Source organism: Euprymna scolopes, chromosome 18 (assembly GCF_053919585.1).
Source record: "Euprymna scolopes isolate OS-2025 chromosome 18, ASM5391958v1, whole genome shotgun sequence".
NCBI classification, from domain to species: Eukaryota; Metazoa; Mollusca; class Cephalopoda; order Sepiida; family Sepiolidae; genus Euprymna; species Euprymna scolopes.
In genome coordinates this window covers 19,574,392-19,580,564 of record NC_136499.1, presented here as the reverse complement: position 1 = coordinate 19,580,564, position 6,173 = coordinate 19,574,392, and the positions used below count along the sequence as shown (strand labels likewise).

The 6,173-nt window shown below is 38.1% G+C and overlaps 1 pseudogene; it reads left to right on the top strand.

Moving 5' to 3' along the window:
• Positions 1-5,848: 5,848 nt before the first annotated feature.
• LOC145301528 (5S ribosomal RNA) lies at positions 5,849-5,967 on the top strand (annotated as a pseudogene).
• The last annotated feature ends 206 nt before the right edge of the window (positions 5,968-6,173 follow it).

The window sequence follows — 6,173 nt, the reverse complement described above, 5'->3', positions numbered from 1 at the left end:
AATCTTTCGTTGACATCTATGCTGATGACACAACCATCTATGGCAACATATCAAAAGCCGTAAATGATGATGTTCTCTCTGATTCTCTCTCCTCTGATCTTGAGCGCGTGGCACAGTGGGGAAAGAGGTGGCTGGGTACCTTTAATGCATTTAAGACCAAGCTCCTATCTCTACATCATAAACGCTCTGATCCCCATCTGGCATCAATTGAAATGGATGGCTCTCGTCTAAGGGAGGCCCCAGGATTTGATAAGGTCCTGGGTTTGACCTTTACACCTGATCTTAAATGGAACACATACATCAAGTCTGTGGCTAAGGTCGCTGAGAAAATGGTGGGATCATTCTACCACTCCAGAAGATATCTCACTACTGATGCAATTCTTTATCTATATAAGAGCCAAGTACGTCCAAAGATGGAGTACTGCTGCCACATCTGGACGGGGGCTGCAAAAAAACAGCCTATCCTGCCTTGACGGAGTACAAAATAGACTCCGTGGCTTGATGGGGGATGCCCCTTTCTCTACTCTGCAACCTCTCTCCCACAGAAGAGACGTAGCGAGCCTGTCATTGTTCTATCGTTATTTCCATGGCAGGTTCTCGTCTGATCTCTATTCTTTGGTCCCCCCCTCGCCAATCTTTCTCATAAAACACCCGACTAGCTGAAACCACCGTCAATAATTTTCCTCACTCCCTATCTGTGCCTAAATCAAAACGTAGATACCATGAACAAAGCCTCTTTCTTAGAACTGCATGCCTGTGGAACTCTGTTCCGCTTGCCTGCTTCCCTCCCGACTTCAACCTGGATGTCTTCAAGTCCAACACAAACAAATTCCTGATGAACCGCCCGCCTAAGTAATGACACCTTACCAATTCTCCAATACTATTGCTACACTATCCCTTTGATTACTGTACACACAATAACCCTTATCCCTGAGTGGCCATTGGGCCTTGATAAGTGATGAACTCCATGTAAAAAAAAAAACAACAAAAAAAAAACAACAGTTATCGTAAATAATTCGTTTAGTATCATTAATTGAAAACAAGTTGCTATTTTATTCAGAGGGAATTGTCTGTTCATGCCTTTCCCCAAGGATATTTGTTAGTAGAGCGATAACAAAGCAAACCCATTGGATTTGTAACTTAGAATAACTGATTCCAGCGTCTGCGGTGTCATCCATTTCTCTGATTTCACACACAACGTTTTCGTAGTAGTAGTAGTAGTAGTAGTAGTAGTAGTCGATGTACGACTAAGTGATTTGCAGCTTGCTTACTCCCTTCCTTCTTCCCGCCAGCCGCTCCCCTCTTTGTCCGAGTCGAATTGTCCACGTCGGCATCTCTGTTTCGAGCCGAGCAGAATCGATATTTACCGAAGCGTCACGCGTCTTCCAGCTGTTGCCCCCAACGCAGCAACGTTATAAAAGCACGCCAGAACACACCGAACACGAAAATGCCTCACCCTTCCCCTCCTCCAACATCCTACCCTAATTCCCACCACCACCACTACTGACACTACTTATTCATCGATGAGACAGAGGAGAACTATATTGCTATGTCCTTTCTATTGAAAATAAGCGATCGATAGTCATAATATAAACCAAGTTCGTACGAGAAGGATCAGTTATTAGATACGCCCAAAAATTTCTAGCGGAGGCTTCTCGTCCATTCGTCATCAGGTTAACCGGTCGGTTGGTCTGTCACGCATCAGTTTGAAATAACACTTTCATCACTTAAGTTATACGATGGAATACACACATAATGTTTTAGATGCGTTTAAATGAACTATGTCGGTTGATCTGTCGTGTTTCTATTTGAATTCACGTTTCAATCATTAAACGTGCATATTAAATGGACGTATCTTATTTTAAATGAGTAAAAGCGGAAAAGTATCTTTTCCGGTCGATTTGTTGATCTGTCAGAATGGGAGGGTTATTTCATGATAATAGAACATATACTACGTTAACCCCTCTTCCAAAAGAGGAAAAGGTAATGCCTGAAAGGATAGTATCATTATAACAGATCAGATACTACTCTACCTAAAAGAAGGGAAACTTGAGGTAATGCTTGAGATAATGGTATATACTAACAACAGAATAGCTATTTTACTATTTCCCCTTGAATTGAGCATTGAAAGATAATGCGTTATTTTGAGGAAATATAGTAGACTGAATTAAACATTAGTACAATAATAATAATAATAATAATAATAATAATAATAATAATAATTATAATAATGATAATAATAATAATAATAATAATAATAATAATAATAATAATAATAATAATAATAATATCAACAACTACAACAACAATAATAACAATAATAAGAACAAAATTAAGAATAATAACTATTTAAATAATAAAATTAAATCGTACGGTTTAACTGGACATAAACTAAATATAATTAGATCGTTCTTAAATAATATGACTATCCAGGTTGTCATTGACGGACGTACATCCAAGCAGCATAATATTAAGGCGGGAGTGCCTCAAGGATCGATCCTTGGACAACTATTATTCCTGATATTCATAAACGACTTTCCTGATAATATTGTGTCCGAGATGGGTATAATTCCTGACGATACAACGCTTTATGACATGCATGAGGGAAGAACGAATGTATACAAAATCTAAGACAATGGCAGAATCGTTAGAAAATGACCTCCAAACTGGAATGAGGTCGCAAATGGATGGTAACATTTAATGCAAGTAAGACTAAGTTGCTCTCCTTAAACAATTACAAGACACCTCTCCGACCACTGATATCCATGACAAATAACACCCTACCTGAGAATTCTTCTTTCAAACTTCTCGGCCCAACATTTGCGGGCAATATAAACTGAAACAAATACACAGAGGACATCGCGAAAGCTGCTGCTGCTGCTGCTGCTGCAAAAAGTGGGGTTTCTCTATCGATCAAGAGAGTATCCTGTACTTCTATAAGACCAACATTCGCCCATGTATGGAGTATTGTTGCCACATCTGGACTGGTGCATCTATCACTAGCCTCTCCCTCTTGGATAGGGTCCCAAAAAGAGTTTTCAATCTAACTGGTCCCACTTTGTCAACTAAGCTTCAACTCCTGTCCCATCGCCGCAATGATTCATCACTGTGCCTGTTTTACAAATATTGTAATGGAATGTGCTCTGATGAACTCGTTGCATTTGTGCCAGTTCGACGTACATATCTCTCATTGCTTTCTGTTTCTCCAACTGTACCAAGAAGAACTTTAAATGTAATGTGAACAAACATCATGCTGCACAACTCTTCATCAAGGATACACCATATCAATATGACTCGTAACTCACGGTAGCCACTTACATCCAAGTTGTAATATGTTTTATAAAAGAAAAAAAAAGGTATCGTACCCGTTAAGTTTGCAGTTTGAATAGACGCATCTTACCAATATCAGTTTTTTCTAACTCAACTGTAAAATCACTTTGTATTATTTCCTTTCGTCTTTATTTTGGACATCTTTTGTAAAATCTCACGTGTCTTAAAGCATCTTACGCAAACAATTTGAACCAATATTCGTAAGACACGTCCATTCAGGCTATGCATTTAGTGATAAAGATATTTCAAACTCAAGCGTGACAGACCAACGGAAATACCATTTATAAGTAAGCGTTACAAACATACGAACATGATATTTCTAAATTAAACTTGACAGATTATAAAAAAAATTACTATTTCAAATGAATGGACCAACAATAATAGCGTTTAGAATTTAAATCTGACACATTCTGAAAATCCTCTGGATTGTATAAATTATTCTGACTACTGTTCTCATCTTCGAAGTTATTCGAACTACGTTTCGATCAATGTAAACTTTCTTCGGGTGAAACTCGGGAATCTTTCTGTCGAACTCAGGAATCTTTCTGTCGAACTCAAGAATCTGCATGGAATTCAAAACGGAATTCTGTATTCAGTCCACGAGGGTAACATGCTTGCGTTCCGTCAACCATGGCTGGGTAAAAGTCTTAAATAATTCAGGTGAATTTTAGTTTCACCCGCACTGAAAATTACAAGGAGCCTTCAAAAGGTTTCCAGACTTTTTGTTACAGACATTTAAAATTGTCATAGACTTCAAAATTCAACATGTTATTGCAATTTTTATGATTTCAGGTTCAAATGAACAGCTACAGCAGGAATTGGAATACACCATACTAAAGCTCGATTGCCACAGCTGGTGAATTTGAAAAATTCAATCTGGACGTAAGGACACTTTAGAAGAACAATATGCAATAAAATTCTGTTTTAGAAAAAATGCCCCTGAAACATATAGAATGCTTCAAGTCGAGCATCATTTTTTGAGTGGCATGGGAGATTCAAAGAAGGCAGGGAGTCTGTGAGGGATGATGAGAGGTGTGAGGGGAGTAAGGAAGTCAGAAAACCAGAGTCGAATGGCCAAATAAGGAATTTCATGGATAAGGACCGTTGTGTGTCTATAGAGACAATAAGTGCAGTTTTGATGTCAGTGTGGGAACTGTACACACAATTATTTGCGAGGAACTAAAAATGATTTGCGTGAATGCACCAGTCCACACCTCTATCCGTGTCACAAACTATTTGACCAAGATGAGCATATAACAGTTCCTCACCCTCCATATAATCCAGACCTTGCTCCCCGTGACTTTTGGTTATTCCCTAAGCTCAAGGAAAACCTTAGAGGCTGCAGTTATGAAATAATTGAGGAGATGAAAGAGGCTGTGACGAGGATCATTGAGCACTTCCATGGGGCCTTCCAGAAGTTGTTGGAACGATACAACAAGTGCATTGTAGCTGGAGGAGATTACTTCGAGCGAGACTAGAGTTTCATATGTGTAATATCAATAAAAGTTTCATGTGTGTAATATCAATAAAAATTTCATATGTGTAATATCAATAAAAATGCGCATACAAAAAAGTTTGGAAATTTATTTAAGACATCTTGTAAACCCTCGGTTGAAGGTTTAAATTCTCAGTGCGGGTGAGAATAGTGTATCTTACAACTGATAACCTAGTACTTTATCCGTTACGTCACGAGATAAAAACAACACTTTGAATAATCCAATACAAGTTTTCGATAATCATCTAAAAATTCAGAAACATAATCGCAAATGATATTTTAAACTTAAGTGTGAAAAACCAACGAAGATGTTAAAACTTAAACGTGACAGACCAACGACGATACTATCAAACAAGCATGGCAGACCTATCGACGGCCATAGCCTCTAATATGGATACCAAGACATGCCTTAAAAAAGATTCGTTTATCATATCTACGTGTTTTTGATGAACTTATTATTACAAAATGTATCGGAACATATAATAGACGGACAGAGCTCTATTGATAAATGTAATGGCGCATCAGAACATGCATTTCGAAGAATAATTCTAGATTATGTTTTAAAACCTATCAAATGTGATATTGATTGTTCGGAACTGTTTTTCAGCTGGTATTCCCTTCGGTAGTTTTAAATTGATTAAAAAGAAGAAGAAGAAGAAGAAAACAGACTGAAGCTGAACATTTATTTTTAAATATTTAAAAAATTTCAATTTTTAAAGAAAAGGCAAAAATATATACATTATTCAAATGAAAAAGAAAAATACACTATTCAAATGAAATACGAATAATGGGTTAATCCAATTATAAAAACATAAAAATATTGGGGTCGTCCATCTTTTTTAAGTGAATGCGATTTATTTTCAACAGTCGATTTTGAAATTTCGAGAACTTCCGCGATTTGTTTCGTTGTCAAATTGCAATCTTGTCCAACTACGGCTCTCACTTTGTCATCGTCAATCAGTTTTGACTGTTCAGAGGATCGAGGAGAATCATATAGATATTGACCGGCCAACTATATGCCGTGTATACGGCATAATCACGTTGACACACCGGTTCCCGTCAGATCACAGAAGTTAAGCAACGTTGAGCCTGGTCATTATTAAAATGGGTGACCAATTTGGGAATTCCAGGTGCTGTATGTAGGAGGACGTCGACACCTCCTTGCAAAAAAGTTGCAAAAACCTAACGTCATCATCTCCCCTCACGGGGATATACATGCGACTGGGAACCGCTTGTGAATTTCATACTCCCATGAAACTTCCTCCTTCGGAGGAAGCCGGTTAAACCCGAATAAGGTTGGTGATGACTGCACACAGGCGGGCAACACCGAAAGATGTGCTGGTCGAAG